General features: G+C 38.3%; 1 protein-coding gene and 1 long non-coding RNA gene across 9 annotated transcripts in view; both read left to right on the forward strand.

Annotated features, from left to right (window-relative positions):
* The window catches only part of lilli (AF4/FMR2 family member lilliputian), a 499,970-nt gene that overhangs the window by 413,649 nt on the left and 68,580 nt on the right, over positions 1-17,741 (forward strand). The window lies entirely within an intron of this gene.
* Positions 3,536-10,995, forward strand: LOC141393996 (uncharacterized). Its single transcript, XR_012410229.1, has 2 exons — positions 3,536-7,872; positions 8,107-10,995. It is a non-coding gene; the product is annotated as an uncharacterized lncRNA (long non-coding RNA).

A 17,741-nucleotide genomic window follows, 5' to 3' on the forward strand; every position in this document is an offset into this window, starting at 1 on the left:
TACTAAGTGACGGTTTTAATTCGCGGTCTAAATTATAACTCACTCATCCACCTGTTACTCTCCCGTATTTATACTTACTCGCTGATGCATAGACTGTTCTAGCATCCTCAATCAATCGCAAATATACATACAAACAGACGAAAGGGTAATACGAGGCTAAAAAAACGTTGACCACGTCTGTTTTCTTGATGTGTCAGGTCAGTTTTGCCGAAGAAACGGGCGAAGAACTTTCGTTGGATTTGACTCGCCTTCGAAGACCCGATACAAAACAGCAACAGTGAGCGATTGTCAGGTATTTATACAATATCAAATGTTAGTTGGTGAAAGAAATGCCCAAAAATGTCTCACGGTATATAACTTGACGATCTTGTATTATCCGTTCACCCACGGCATAATTTTTTCAGGCACAACGGCCGTTTTTGGCGACACTCAAAACCTTCAAGTTTTAGCGAGTGTCAGCCACGACCGAATTCATTAAACCAGTTTTTCACAGTGCTATATGATGGTGCTTCATCACCATACAACGATTTAATTTCATCGATGCCCTCTTGTCGTGATAATCCACACACAGAGAAGAGATATTGTTGGAACAATCATATTCTAAGAGCAAAATAGTGTATTTTAAAAGTCTGAAAATATATATTGTTGTTTCAACCATATATTTTTTATTAGGAAACATGATGACACAAAATATATTGTTGCGCCAACAATACATATTTTAAGAATTTTAAAATACACTATTTTGCTCTTAGAATATGATTGTTCCAACCATATTTTTTCTCTGCGTGCACGTCGAAAGTTGTAAAAAATGATTGGTCGAAAATGTTCACAAGTAAATTCAATTTTTAATTAATTTCTCGTTGGAGTCGAGCTTAGTGACCGATAATTTTTTGCAAGTGAAAAATGAAAGCCGAATATTCAAACCCACGCAATCACCATTATGCTCGACTCCAACGAGAAATTAATTTAAATTGATTTTAAAATGATCTTCGCCATAATATGCAAAATTTTCAAATAAATAAAAATCGCCTTGATCCGGGCTGGGGTTTAAACCCGCGTCCTTAAAAAACATATGAAAAAAGTGTTATCACGGCGTGTTGGCGTACAGAGCCAAAACTCATAACTTCCAAAGGCTGCGGGGTAAACGTTTTTCATGGAAGCCATACAGATTGAGTGGACAAATATCCACCACTTTAAAAACAAATTGCATTTTAAAGAGAAAAAGTTCGATGACAGAGAAGCCACTCCATAGACGATATGTCTGATGAGCCGCTACCGACGGCGAAACCGGTCACATAATGGTGATTGTGTGGTCTTGAATCTTCGGCTTTCCTTTCATCGGTCATTCTACAATGATTTATTAACGTTATTCACACAACACATTACTAAGCACACAGCTTAACTCTAATAAGCGAACAGCTTTACTTTCCCGATCTCAATTACAACTCACCCATACACCTGTTACTCTCCCGTATATATACTCGCCCGCTGACTGTTCTAGCATCCTTAATCTAGAATGTTCTACAAACGAAATGCTAACCGATTAGCAATTACACGTACGAACAAAATAAACATGGAAAGCAGTGAGTGAAATTCTATACAGTAGTTGTTGTTGTAAATTTTATACAAATAATATTAAAAATTTATTCTTTAATTCAAATTTTTTAAATTACTGGAAATAGATGGATTAACTTAAATCTCCCAGTTAATTTACAATATTACTTTCGTAACAAATTTATTTGCTCTTTAAATACTGTCAGATCAACCATATTTTGTCTACACCTATAATAATTGGTATTTCTAAGGTCATTTTCTAAGTTATAAGTTTTATGTACATTATTAATGTTTTTTTTTTACTTTTCTTTCTTTCAGGTATGTTTAATAATAACAACTTAAAAGAGTGAGTATTGCAATAATATTCGTATTGTTTTGACTAATTAAAATTTCCATTTAACGACAATTATCGCTGTCTAAATCTTGAAAATAAAGAATTGAATGAATTTAAAGTATTGAAATAATATTAGACTGATTAATTTTTTTTTTAAATCCAAGCCTTGGCTTCTTAGGTTCTGATTAATTTTTTTTTTTAAAAAAATCCCAGCCTTGGCTTCTGAGGTTCTGATTAAATTTTTTTAAAAAAATCCCAGCCTTGGCTTCTGGATGTCCGATTAAAATTTTTTGAAAAAAATCCAGGCCTTGGCTTCTGGAGGTCTGATTAAAATTGTTTGAAAAAATTCCACGCCTTGGCTTCTGGAAGTCTGATTAAATTTTTTTTGCAAAAATTCCACGCCTTCGATTCTGGAGGGCTAATAAAATTTTTTTGAAAAAATCCACGCCTTGGAGGTCTGATTGAAATTTTTTTGAAAAAATCCACGCCTTGGAGGTCTGATTGAAATTTTTTTGAAAAAATCCACGCCTTGGAGATCTGATTGAAATTTTTTTGAAAAATCCACGCCTTGGCTTCTGGAGGTCTGATTGAAATTTTTTTGAAAAATCCACGCCTTGGCTTCTGGAGGTCTGATTGAAATTTTTTTGAAAAAATCCACGCCTTGGCTTCTTGAGGTCTGATTACTTTTTTTTAATAAAATCCACTCCTTGGCTTCTGGAGGTCTGATTACTTTTTTTTAATAAAATCCACTCCTTGGCTTCTGGAGGTCTGATTACATTTTTTTGAAAAAATCCACGCCTTGGCTTCTGCAGTTCTGATTAAAATTTTTTGAAAAAATCCACGCCTTGGCTTCTGCAGTTCTGATTAAAATTTTTTGAAAAAATCCACGCCTTGGCTTCTGCAGTTCTGATTAAAATTTTTTGAAAAAATCCACGCCTTGGCTTCTGCAGTTCTGATTAAAATTTTTTGAAAAAATCCACGCCTTGGCTTCTGCAGTTCTGATTAAAATTTTTTGAAAAAATCCACGCCTTGGCTTCTGCAGTTCTGATTAAATTTTTTGAAAAAAATCCACGTCTTGGCTTCTGCAGCTCTGATTAATTTTTTTTTTTTGAAAAAATCCACACCTTGGCTTCTGCAGTTCTGATTAAAATTTTTTGAAAAAATCCACGCCTTGGCTTCTGCAGTTCTGATTAAATTTTTTTGAAAAAATCCAAGCCTTGGCTTCTGCAGTTCTGATTAAAATTTTTTGAAAAAATCCACGCCTTGGCTTCTGGAGGTCTGATTAAAATTTTTTTGAAAAAATCCACGCCTTGGCTTTGGAGGTCTGATTAAAATTTTTTTGAAAAAATCCACGCCTTGGCTTCTGGAGGTCTGATTATAATTTTTTGCAAAAAATCCAAGCCTTGGCATCTTTAGGTCTGATTATAATTTTTTGCAAAACAAAACACGCCTTGGATTCTGGAGGTCTGATTAACATTTTTTTGAAGAAATTCACCCCTTGGTAACTGATGATCTGATTAAAATTTTTTGAAAAAAAATCTACGCTTTGGCTTCTGTAGGTCTGATTTTTTTTTTTTTTTTTTTTTTTTTTTTTTTTTTGCAAAAAATCCACGCCTTGACTTCTTTAGGTCTGATTAATTGTTTTTTTTTTGTTTTTTTTTTTTTTTTTTGCAAAAAATCCACGCCTTGGCTTCTGGATGTCTGATATTTTTTAAAAAAATCCACGCCTTGGCTTCTGGATGTCTGATATTTTTTAAAAAAATCCACGCCTTGGCTTCTGGATGTCCGATATTTTTTTAAAAAATCCACGCCTTGGCTTCTGGATGTCTGATATTTTTTTAAAAAATCCACGCCTTGGCTTCTGGATGTCTGATATTTTTTGAAAAAATCCACGTCTTGGCTTCTGGATTAAAATTTATTGAAAAAATTCAAGCCTTGGCTTCTGGTGGTGTGATTAATTTTTTTGAAAAAATCCGCGCCTTGGCTTCTGGAGGTCTGATTAAATTTTTTTGGAAAAACCCCAAGCCGTGGCTTCGGGAGGTCTGATTAATTTTTTTGAAAAAATCCACGCCTTGGCTTCTGGAGGTCTGATTAAAATTTGTGATTAAAACATATTTTGTATCAACCGGTGAATTAGCGTTGAATCTATGACAAATTGTGGACAAAACTTTTTAATTAGGTGAATCGTGAGAATTAACAAGGAATATTGATTGAAATATTATCAAATAAGTAAAAAATAAATAAAAGTAATTGTTTCTTGTAAAAGTACTTGTTTTCTAACGAAGCTTTACTTCCAATAATTAATTTTTATCGTAACGAGCTTTCGTTTTAAATTATTTAACAAAATCCTCAAATATTAAATATTGTGAATAATAGTCCAACTTATTAATGTGAATTTCTGTATAATTTCAATTATATGTTATTCTCTGGAAGAGATTTAAAACCCATAATAAGATTTTAATCCCGTATTTTTCTTACAAGGACAATCTTTCTTTGAAATCTTAAAAATGTGTACATCTACGAATTGCTCGCAATAATTGCATTGGCATAAATAAAAATAAAAATGGAATTAAGCCACAATGGGGAAAAATAACCTTGTCAAAATAAATATAAATGCAATTTAACAAATGACAAAGAATGTCGAATAGAAAAATCGAAAGGCAGAGAGACCAGGGGCCAAGTGAAAAGAAAAACTAAGCTTAGGAAGAAATATCAAGAAATGCGTGACCTATCACAAAAATTTATTGACGAAACGAAAAACGAAACATTTAACAAACTTTTAGTCAGGCATTTGGCAAAGCAGTGACCAGAAAGCAAGTCATCCACTACCTTGTGGTATGCTTCTCTTATTACTCTAAAGTCGGCCTTCAGAGCAACACAACACACCAAAAACAAACCAAGAAGAAGAAGTTGAAACGCAATAAACAAATGGATCCTTGGGCCATCAAAACAGCCATGAGGTGGTTGGTTGGTTTTCAATACATACTTGTGAAAATATTACGTCGTATTTGTGTCCTCCATGTTAAGGATGAATGGTTGTTTGTCCGTTGTTCAATGGTTGGTTGGTTCGTTCGTTTGTTTATTTGTTTCAATGGGGGATTTGTAGGAAGAAAAAAATTATATATCCTTGATTGTTTTCCGCGCACAAGGAAAGCAACACGAACAATCATCAGCAAAAAAAATGGCGAAGTAAGAAACAAGGAAACCAACAACATCACCACCACCAAGAACAACAACAAGAACGACTGTAAATTCAAGAATGGGAAAAGACCTTGATTTATTACCTTAAAGTGTAAATAAATGGAAAATAAACTCGACACCAGTTTTTCATGCAAGGCCGGCACAAAGTTAAAAATGCATGGTCATACCATTTACTGTGGAAAGTAGAAGAAGAAGAACAAGTAGAAAAACGAAAACAGCCAAAAGAAGAAAACTCAAACTTTTTAAACGAGACCCAGTCACGATAATTTAAATATTTATCTACGCGAATCAAATACTCAAATGGAATTAATAACAATTTCCGTAAATAATTTGTTGAATTTTATTTCTTCTTTATTTTACTTTTAATGATGTTATTTCAACGAAAAAAAAAAACAGCTGTTATCTGGAATGGAAAGGAATCAAGAAAACAAACTGCCTAAAAGTAGGCAATTTTGCTGTAAGGGTGGTATATGGTTGCCTGGAAGTAGGTAATTAAATTTGAAATGCTAAAAGACGGCATTCACTAGTTGATTAGTAGAAAAGAAGAAGAATGGGTCAGAATATCGCACATGTCCCATTATTATATGTATGTTTTCTTGTGCTATTGGATGGATGCAAAACCAACTTATTTGGAGCCTTCAATAATATTAATTTCAAATTAAAAGTTAATGCTGAGAATGTCCTATAAATCTGTTCGAAAATCCAAACAATAACAAAAGAAAACTTATAGTAGTGAGGGTATGGGTGAAAATAAAAAGATTAGTCGGAGTGGTGAACAAATAATCGGAGTGTTTGACCTAAAAGCCCTACGTGCGAACAGTAGGGCGAACAAAAAAATTCTTCTACCCCCTAATTATCCAACATTTCAAACTTGGCCTACAACAGCGTGGAGTGCTTGACAGTATAAACGGCTTTTGATAATTCAAGCGCCACTGTTCAATCTCACGGCTTGCTCTGTTTGAGTCCTCGACTAATATGTGTGGAGATGGCGTGCAGCGCTCTTGTCGTGCTACGCTGCTTACGGAAACCATGCTGATGATCGGCAATTGGATAGCTATTTCTGGCGCTGGGGAGGAGTAAAGTCTCAAGGGTCTTTTCTACGGGCGACAAAGCGATATTGATCTGTACGATTCACCTTTGCTGGCATCCTTGCATGACTTCAGTATCGGGACCACCTCTCAGCCCATTTTTGAGATTTCGAGTACGAGTTGGGTGGTTAGCGACAGGTTGAGAACTTTAGTTAGATACTCGACTCCCGGCTCATCCAGCCGTTTCAGCATTACCATGGAGGTATCGTCAGGGCCTAACGCTTTGGATGATTTAGCGTTCCCGACGCTATTAGAACATCAACCATTGTGAATTGTGGTGGTTCTACTTTGGCAAGAAGAGATCTAATGCGACGCAGTACGCTTCTCTTCGCTCTGTCACTCCCGGATGCTTCACAAGTTGCCTATTAAAATAACATGCGCATCTCTTTGGATCAGTCAGCGTAACGTCGCCAAACGTGGATGAGGTCCTATCTTCATTTTTCCAGGGTCTAAAGACGGTCTAAACTGTTGCCCACAATTCACTTATTACGGCTCCAATGTTGCAAGTCTTCAGATGATATAGAATCTTGTTCCACTTGTGCTCACCGACCAGCCTATTAATATCCAGTGTCAGCTCTTTCAATCTGGGATGACTTGGATTGGAACGGCGAAGTTATTCACGCTCATTTGCTAGTACCACCACCTGTGCTGGGAAATTTGTTCTAACTTCGAGTATTTAACCACCAAGTATATGACGATCGGTTGCCACTGTACTGATGTCCCGGAACATCCTCTCTCCTACCCGAACATCAGAAGGGTTGTGCAAATCTCTGAAGCGGTGATTGGTGTACTCTCAGAAACTAGGCGTTCAGAGGTGATGAAATAATAATTATGGGGAGATGATCTGATCCAAGAGAAACGACAAGTTGGCAAGTGACTTCATTTGTCAGACCCGCTTGAACGATGGTTATTTCTGGCGAACTATGACACTCTCCGGTAATTTTGGTAGGAGCGGCCGTGCAAAACAAAGAGCTATCAATTTGCTCAACCGTCACTACTCATGATGAGAATTAAAGTCCCCTAAGATCAGTCAATTATAACCTTCCAAAAACGGGCTAATGGTGGGCCTATAATCTTGAGTAAAGCTATTAATTGGAGAGATGTATAGTATAAGCAACTCTACCTCGGCAGCTCCACACCTGGCTGCTACCCCAATAAATTGGATGTACGGTTCATTAGAGGCAGGCTCAAGCGAGATAGGTTGGTACAGATATGCTGAGTTTTACGTGGGTACCTGTCTTTCAGCCTAACCCCACGGTGTTCTCAACACCGGACGGAAACAATACGTCCGTCGGCACCCTCAACACAAGTGTGAGTACCAATTCGTTCCCACGTATTTGGACGTGTTCACCCCTTGGTTTGGGGTGGAGCCTATCTAACACTCCTGCCTTTCTATGGGTCAGGCACCCGGTTTGTAATGCAACTCCACATTCGAGCCAAAGCTCTACCCGCGATTTGGGTATAAACCACAGCCACCGCGATGCTCCCAACAGGGGCCTGCACCAAACTGCCAGGCTAGATCATTGAGACCTAAGGGCTCCTGACACCCGCGGTACCAGAATATAGCCTCCGGTCAGGCTTCGTAGTAGAAACTACTACCAGTTGAACTCCAAATAATTCGGGACTGGTGACCCACAGAATATAGCATCTGCTCCGCTTCGTAGCCAAAGACTACTACCAGTTGAACTCTAAAGAGTTCGGGACTGGTGACCCACAGAATAAAGCTCCTGCCGACTTCGTAGCCAAAGACTACTAACAATTGAACTCTATAGAGTTCGGGACTGGTGACCCACAGAATATAGCCTCTGCCCAGCTTCGTAGCCAAGGAGACTACTACCAGTTGAACTCAAAAGAGTTCGGGACTGGTGACCCACAGAATAAAGCTTCTGCCGACTTCGTAGCCAAAGACTACTACCAGTTGGACTCAAGGAGTCCGGGACTGGTGACCCACAGAATATAGCATCTGCTCCGCTTCGTAGCCAAAGACTACTACCAGTTGAACTCTAAAGAGTCCGGGACTGGTGACCCACAGAATATAGCCTCTGCCCAGTTTCGTAGCCAAGGAGACTACTACCAGTTGAACTCAAAAGAGTTCGGGACTGGTGACCCACAGAATAAAGCTTCTGCCGACTTCGTAGCCAAAGACTACTACCAGTTGAACTCTAAAGAGTCCGGGACTGGTGACCCACAGAATAAAGCTTCTGCCGACTTCGTAACCAAAGACTACTACCAGTTGAACTCTAAAGAGTCCGGGACTGGTGACCCACAGAATAAAGCTCCTGCCGACTTCGTAGCCAAAGACTACTAACAGTTGAACTCTAAAGAGTTCGGGACTGGTGACCCACAGAATATAGCCTCTGCCCAGCTTCGTAGCCAAGGAGACTACTACCAGTTGAACTCAAAAGAGTTCGGGACTGGTGACCCACAGAATAAAGCTTCTGCCGACTTCGTAGCCAAAGACTACTACCAGTTTTGGCCCGCACAGACCGGGACTGGTAGCCCCAGCGTCGTGCCTTCCCGAAGGTACACAACAAGACACGAACACAAGACGCATAGACAAAGTCACCCTCACGGGTAACTTGACCATGTATGGCCAACACACAAAGACACAACACAAACACTGGACGAGAACGTCCTCACGGACATCCCGACAACAAACAACCGAACCAACAAACCAGCGATGAAACGCCACCACAACGGCAGGTGCAGCTATGTCGACGCAGGGCATCCACAATATGAATCCGCGCGCCGGCATAGCCCAACTGCCAACGACCATGCCGAGGTCGAAACAGGTATACGCTAATGCAGCTCCACACAGGGCAGTAGACCAGAAGACGACTAGTTAGGAGAATCACCTCCGCTGAGTCTGGTTCTTCTCCTACTAAACACCTCCCTCGCAAACGTAGATCTGGTACAATAGGAAAGCTTCACTTCTGCTGCGATCCTTCCTCAGCACGTTGTAACCATCAGAACTCTGCAAGCTGTAGTTTTAGTTGAGCTTGGTTTCCTGCACCGCCGAACCTGATATTTTCCGACTCATGAATTCCACTATTTCCTCGGAGTCCATTGCAATTAAAGTGCAAACATTATACATTTCCAGGGATTGGAACAGCAGTGACTGGTGTTAAGTGCTGCGTGTGAGGCTGCTGTTGGGGGACTGCTTGGAAGTCTCGTATTCTGATAAAGACGATGACTCACTGGTGGCAGTGCTGTCGAATAATGCCGCACCATAGTCACTGTCGTAGGCCCTCACATGGAAGTGTCCACAACAACCCCTAAGATTTTTTGTAGGATTCGTTTTTTAGCCACAACAATGAACTGGAAAAAATTTCATCGATTAGTCCATAAATATGGCTTTTAAGAATTTTCGTCAAAATTCACCTTTGGTCCCATACAAATTACTATAGAAACAAAGATCGCTCTGATGGATCGGGTTAACGTTAGCCGATCGCCATAATATTTCGTTTCAAAAAAAAAACTTTTGTCGTTTTTTGGGCACTGAGTTGGAAGTCGTTGGACAGAACGCTAATGTAGTGTGGTTTCGAGTAAAGTCGAAGAACCCGCCCATGAAGGCGACACTTTGAGGACTGTAGAAGGTATTCTTTGTACAAACGACCTTTAGAATGTCACCCATCTGTCGAATACATCTATAGAATAACTTTAGACAATTTCTACTATCCACAGAAAACATTATAAAGGCCTTCCTTCCAAAGAAGACCCCTATAAGGTGTTCTACCCACAGAGAATCTCTAGATCTTCCAACTACAGAGGATGTTTAGAAGGTATTCTATCCCTAGAGGAAGGTAATAAAAGATAAAGGTCTTATATACATAAAAAATAACTTTACAAGGTCTACCAACTATAGAAGACATTTGAAGGTCTTTAATCTTTAGAAGACCTTTAGCAGGTCTTCTATATACAGAGGGACTTTAGGAGGCCTTTTATCAATGGAAGACTTTCAAGTATATCAATAGAAGACCTTTCGAAAGTCTTCCATACCTAGACTCCCCAATAGACTCCATCAACAGAAGACCTTTGGAATGTCTCTCATCTGCAAAAGATGAAATTGATGATGAAATTTTTGCATACCTTAGGGGACGTTATAGTGTGAGTGCATGTTTTTCAATTAGCTGACTAACGCTGATCTATATCAGGTATCGGCACCAATACAAACGCATTGTTTGCGGCCTTACGCATACTACTCTCTCGCTCTCTCCACAAACTGCGTGTGCGTTAATGCATTGCTAAAATTAAAAATCATTGAAACAAGCGACAACAGAACCTTCTTCATTGACTTCTGAACGAAGACTGAGTGGTGGTTGTTCTGTTGTTATTCTCATCAAGGGCACGTGTGCCCCTTTTTTGCCGAATGCTGATCTATATCATGACAATACTAAGCCATAGCATACCCTATAACTTCAGTTGTTTTATAAAATCAATTGCATACTTTTTGGCTTTTCATTTTGTTTTAATAAAATCATTCAAACAATAACTTAATTAAACCAAAACTTCTTGTTGTTGATGTTGTTCTTGTTCTTCTCACCTCACCAACCTCAAAGCAAATTAAATCTTATGACTCAACACTTTTCTTTTGAAATGACACTATAATTGTTGTTGTTAACATTGTACTCCTTATTTTTTCCTTTTGCACTCCATAGACTATGAAGAAATTGTGAACGTATGTATGTTGAGAAAACATACACCAACATGAACTAAAAATGCCACTAATTGAATGTCATTGAATAAAAGCCAAGACACAGGAAAAAAGAAAGATAGAATAGAAAATATACAACACAAGTCAAATAGCAGCAAAGACAAGAAGGAAAATATTTCAAAGTTCCAAATAAGGACAGGCGGGCAAGGCGCTTAAGAGGCAACATACACAGACAGACAATGTGAGCCATCAAGACCAGACTGTATTTGAAGACGAAAGACTCACACACACACACATACTGAAACTATCTGGCACACTCCTTTAGTCTACGAAATTCTAGATATTCACTCATTCTCAATTACCAAAGTGTAATACAGTTAGTTAACATGGTTGAGAGTCATGGCACAAAGTGTCGGTTGCAATGTCTTTTTCGAAGCAACAATAACAACAACAGCAACAAGCTTAACACCAACATTCATGTTAGAATGATAACATACCAAGGCAAATATGTAAGGAATACCGAAAAAACCCCCAGGAGAGCAAAAAAAGGTGAATGGTTTTTTTTTTGTAAATGCCAAACATTGAATAGAAAATCACCAACATTTTCCCTTACCATAAAATGTCCTGCGTGTCTTTTGTCAATCTATGGATATCCTTTAGAACCTAGACAAAAAATCTTGTGAACATTTAAAGTCACACGCAAGGAATTGGTTCTTTTTTGGAAATTGTAACCATAATACAAATGTCCTGACTGTATTTTTATGGTTTTTATATCAGTAACACGATACAAACAACCATTCACACATTGAACAGGACACGAGTTATGGCAAATGAATACTAACTATTTTTATGGTATAAAATTCATAGAACGGAGAGGAAAATATAAATGGTTTATACTCAACACTCGTCTTTCTCCAAAATTTGCCATCTTTCTCCAAAATTTGCCCAGACTCACACACACACAAGCATGGCGTTGCACAAATCTATAAATTTATAGAAAAAAACGAGTATTTTATAGCTTTTCAAAAGAAATGTAACGACATATAGCCGGATATAAAATGGACACACAAACGTTCAAAATTGCAAGAAGAAGAACAAATAAGAGCAATGGAAAGAAAGGCAGTAAGTGAGTGGAAGAAAAATTGTCATTTAACATGAAAGGAAGAAGATGACGACCATGTGAGCAATGTCATTCATGAAGACATTGTCAACATTTTGGGACGACAGAGAGGGAATGGAGGGAAGGAAGGAGAAGGGAAAAGAGATAAAAACTATAAACCTTTTGGAAGGAGTGTGGAAATGTTAAGGTTTTTCGTTGCATATTTCTAGGCATTGTTGTAAGAACAAACAATGTCTATCATCTTCAATCTTCAGACAGAACACCTACTTAGTCCTCCTAAACTTCTTAGATGGAAGACTTTTTAAAGGTCTTCTACAGATAGAAGACCTCATAAGGGTTTTCCTTAGATAGAACACCTTCTAACGCTCTTCCACATATAGAAAACTTCCTTGGGCCCTTCTACAGATACAAGACCTCCCAAAAGTATTCGACAAATAGAAGACCTCCTCAGAGTCTTCTGCAAAAAGAAGACCATCTCAGGGTATTCTATAAACAGAAGACCTCATTCTACAGATAAAACACCTTCCAAAGGTCTTCTATAGATGGAAGACCTCCAAAGGGTCTTCTACAGATAGAAGACCTCATAAGGTTCGTCTACAGATAGAAGACGTCCTAAGGGTCTTCCATAGATAGAAGACATCCTAACGGTCTTCTACAGATAGAAAAACTCCTTGGGGTCTTCTACAGATAGAGGGTCTCCTAAAAGTATTCTACAAATAAAATTCCTTCTAAACGTCTTCTATAAATAGGTGACCTTAAGAGTCTTCTACACATAGAAGACCTTCTAAGGGTCTTCTACAGATAGAATACCTCCTCAGGAACTTCTACAGTTGAAACTCCTTATAATGGGCATCTATAGATAGAAGACCTTCTAAGGGTCTTCTACAAATAGAAGATCTTCTATAGGTAAAAGACCACCTAATTGTCTTCTACAGATATACGATTTTCTAAAGGTCTCCTATATATACAAAACCTCCTACTCCTAAAGGTCTTCTATAAATTGGAGAATTGTTAAAGGTCTTCTGTAGATAGAAGACCTCCCAAAGGTTCTCTATGGATAGAAGACCTTTAGAAGGTCTCCTAAAGGTCTTCCTCGTAATGGTCTTCTGTAGCTGGAAGAGCTTCTAATGGTCTTCTTCCTACTTCTTCCTAAAAGGATTTCTACAGACCTCTTAAAACTCTTCTACAGATAGACGACCTCGTAATGGTCCTCTATGGATAGAAGTCCTCCTAAAGGTTTTCTATGGATGGAATACCTCTTTTAATTATTATAAAAATCTTCTACAGATAGGTGACCTACTAAATTTCTCCTTTAGGTCTTTTATAGATAGAAGACATACTAAATGGCTTCAATAGATAGAATACCGGTCAAAAGTCCTTTATAAATAGAAGACCTCGTAAATATCTTCTGTAGATAGAAGAAGAACTTGTAAGGGTCTACTGCAGATATGAGAGTTCTTCTATGGATAGACTATCTCCTATAGGTCTTCTATATATAGAAGCCCTCTTAAAGATATTTTATGGATAGAAGACCTCTTAACGGTCTTTATTGATAGAAGAACTTCTAAAGGTCTTCTATGAATATAAACCTCCTACATGCCTTTTGTAGATAAAAGACCTCCTAAAGGTACTGTATAAATAGAAGGCTTCCTTAAAATATTCTATAGACAAGAGACCTCCTAAAGGTCTTTTATAGTTAGGAGACCTCCTAAGAAGTCTTATATGGATAGAATACCTCTAAAGATCTTCTACAGATAGAAGACTTCCTAAAGGTCTTCCATAGATAGAAGACCCCCTAAAGGTTTTCCATAGTTAAAAGACCTCCTAAAGGTCTTCTGTTGCTAGAAGACCTCCTGAAGGTCTTTCGTGTCTAGAAGACAACCTAAAGATCATCTAAAGACTTCCTACTACAACTCTTCTAAGGATAAACGACCTCCAGAAGACTTGTATAGATAGATGACCTCCAGAAGTCTTCTGTAGATAGACGACCTCCTAAAAGTCTCTTATAGATATATGACCTCCAGAAGCCTTCTATAGAGAGTCTACCTTCTGAGGGTCTTCTGTAGATAGATGACTAGTTAAAGGTCTTCTGTGGATAGAAGACCTCATAATAGTATTTAAAAATGTTCTAGGGATAGGAGACTTTAGGAGACTTCTACGGATAAAATACCTCTTAAAGGTCTTCAACGGATGGAAAAAACTCCTAAAAATCTTCTGCTTATAAAAGACCTCCTAAAAGCCTCCGAAATATAGAAGACATCCATGGACCTCCTAAAGGTATTTTATGGATAGAAGACCTCCTATAGATCATCTGTGGATAGAAGAACTCCTTAAGGTCTATTATATATATAGACGACCTCATAAAGGTATTCTATATATAATGAGAACTAAGGAATAATGAGACCTTCTAAAGGCCTTCTATAAACAGGATATCTCCTAAAGACCCCCTAAAGGTCTTCCAAAGTTAGAAGACCTCCTAAAGGTCTTCTGTAGCTAGAAGACTTTTTCTAAGTAGGAGACCCCCTAAGGTCTTCTGTAGCTAGAAGACCTCCTGAGGGTCTTCCGTATCTAGAAGATAATCTAAAGATCTTCCAGAGACTTCCTATAACTCTTCTAAGAATAAATGACCTCCAGAAGTCTTCTATGGATAAACGACCTCCAGAAGTCTTGTATAGATATATGACCTGTTTATAAAAGACATCCTAAAGGCCTCCGAAATATAGAAGGCATTCTATAGACCTCCTAAAGGTATTTTATGGATAGAAGGCCTCCTATACGTCCTCTCTGGATAGAAGAATTCCTTAAGGTCTGATATATATAGACGACCTCATAAAGGTATTCTATATATAATGAGACCTAAGGAATAATGAGACCTTCTAAAGGTCTTCTATAAACAGGATATCTCCTAATGACCCCCTAAAGGTCTTCCATAGTTAGAAGACCTCCTAAAGGTCTTCTGTAGCTAGAAGACTTTTTCTAAGTAGGAGACCCCCTAAGGCCTTCTGTAGCTAGAAGACCTCCTGAAGGTCTTCCGTATCTAGAAGACAACCTAAAGATCTTCCAGAGACTTCCTATAACTTTTCTAAGAATAAACGACCTCCAGAAGTCTTCTATAGATAGACGACGTCCAGAAGTCTTGTATAGATAGATGATCTCCAGAAGTCTTCTGCAGATAGACGACCTCCTAAAAGTCTCTTATAGATATCTGACCTACAGAAGCCTTCTACAGATAGTCTACCTCGTGAAGGTCTTCTGTAGATAGATGACTAGCTAAAGGTCCTTTATGGATAGAAGGTCTCATAATAGTATTATAAAAATTGTCTATAGATAGGATACTTTAGCATGTCTTCTACAGATAAAAGACCTCTTAAAGGTCTTCAACGGATGGAAAAAACTCCTAAAAATCATCTGCTTGTAAAAGACCTCCTAAAGGCCTCCGAAATATAGAAGACATCCTATGGACCTCGTTAAGGTATTGTATGGTTAGAAGACCTCCTATAGGTCCTCTGTGGATAGAAGACTTCCTTAAGGTCTGATATAGGTAGACGACGTCATAAAGGTCATGTGGCCTTCTAAGGGTCTTCTATACATAATAAGACCTTCTAAAGAACTTCTATAAACAGGATATCTCCTAAAGCTCTTCCATATATGGAATGCCTCCTGGAGTTTTTTTATAGATAGAAGACCTCCTAGAGGGCTTCTATGGATAAGAGACCTCCTAAAGAGTTCTATGGATAGAAGACTCCCGAAGGCCTTCTGTACATAGAAGACCTGATAAAAGTTTTTTCAATGATGGAATACCTCCCAACGGTCTTTCACGAATGGAAGGCCTCCTAAAGCCATATTCTGTATATAATGAGATCTTCTAAGGGTCTTCTATAGATAATGACACCTTCTAAAGGTCTTCTATGGACAGGATATCTCCTAAAGCTCTTCCACAAATGGAAGGCCTCCTAGAGGTATTTTATAGATAGAAGACCTCCTAAGGGTATTCTATAGGTAGAAGACCTCCTAAAGGTCTTCCACAGATAAAAGACTTCCCAACGGTCTTCCACAGATACAGGACCTTAAAACGGTCTCCCACAAATGGAAGACCACCTAGAGTTATTTTTAGATAGAACACCTCTTAAAGGTCCTAAAGGTATTTTATAGATAGAAGACCTCTTAAAGGTCTCTTATAAGTAGGAGACCTCCTAAAGGTCTGCTGTAGACATGAGTATTCTAAAGAAAGGATATTTCGTAAATGTTTTTTATAAATTGGAGACCTCCTAAAGGTGTTCTCTAGAGAGAAACCCTTCTAAAGATCTTCTATAGTTCGGAGACCTTCTAAAGGTCTCCTATAGATACAAGACTTCTCAAAAGGGGAGACTTTCTAAAGGACTTCTATAGATGGCTCCTAAGGGTCTTTTACAAATGGAAGATCTCCTTTATGTGTTCTGTGGGTAGAAGGCCTCCAATGGTCTTCTATTGATAGAAGATCTCTTCTATAGTTAGAAAACTTTTAAAGATCTTCTTTTGGCAGAAGGCCCCTGGAGAGACCCTCTGAAGATTTTCTATGGAAAGGAGGTCTTCTAAAGTTTAGTTAAAGGTCTTCTATAGATAAAAAAAACTCTTAAAGGTTTTCTATTGGCGGAAAGTCTCCTAAATATCTTTCACAGGTAGAAGGCCTCTTAAAGGGTTTCTATAGACGCAGACCCCCCCAGACATCCTAAAGGTTTTTTTAGTTTTCTTAGACGTCCCAAAGTATTCTATAGTTAGAAGACTTCTTAAGATCTTCCACACTTTGAAGACCTCCTGTAGGTAAAGACCTCATAAGTTATTTTTATAGATAAGAAGACATCAATACAGAGACCACTGGTCGGATGACCTCCTAAAAGTTTTCTATAGATGGAGACCCCCCTGAAGATCTTTAGAAATGTAATAATAATAATTGTTCCACAAATAAACCAGCAGGGACAAGGGAGCTTCTCTTATAACAATGAGTGCACCCCGATTCATATTAGCTTAATGATATGGGACATACTTGTAGAGAAGTTTTACGTGGCCGACATACTCAGGAAATTTCGCCAACACTAAACTGAGGGGTACATTGCCACCGTTGAAAATTTGAAGTTGCCTGGGAATCGAACCAACGACCTTCTGAGTGCAAGGCGGGTGTGCATACCACTGCACCACCGTGGCATCCTCTATATATTAAGGTATTTTATAGGCAGAAGATATCCTCAAAGTCTTTCATAAATATACCTTTCATACGAAGACCTCTGAAAAATCTTTTTAGGTAGACGATCTTCTGTAATTAGAAGACTGCTAAAAGGTTTTCTATAGTCAGAGGAAAAATCTAAATCGTCTATAGTTAGAAGGCCTTCTAAGGTATTTTTCAGTTGGAAGACCTCCTAAGGTTAAAAGGCTTCGTAAAGGCCAGAACAGAATCAATCGTCGCTTGCTTTGCTTGCTTCCCCAAATGTCAAATTATAAAGGAATGCCAGAGCCTCTTTGCAAATCCGCCTGCGTTCTCCTTTAGGAGGCTCTGGCATTCCTTTATAATTTGACGTTTGGGAAGCAAGCAAAGCAAGCGACGATTGATTCTGTTCTGGCTTTAAGGTCTTCTACAGTTAGAAGACCTCACCAATGCAGAGACAAATTCAAGGATGTCTTAAATTTATACAATTTAACGAAAATTGTGTCTATCATTATCATACTTCCCCATTTTTTTCTCCACATTTCCCTTAAAAGACCACAAGGAAACTGTTAACGGAAAAGTCTTTCATACCATGACCAACAGCAACAACA

Source organism: Musca autumnalis, unplaced genomic scaffold, assembly GCF_047663935.1.
Source record: "Musca autumnalis isolate F117 unplaced genomic scaffold, ASM4766393v1 scaffold_2, whole genome shotgun sequence".
Classification (NCBI taxonomy): domain Eukaryota; kingdom Metazoa; phylum Arthropoda; class Insecta; order Diptera; family Muscidae; genus Musca; species Musca autumnalis.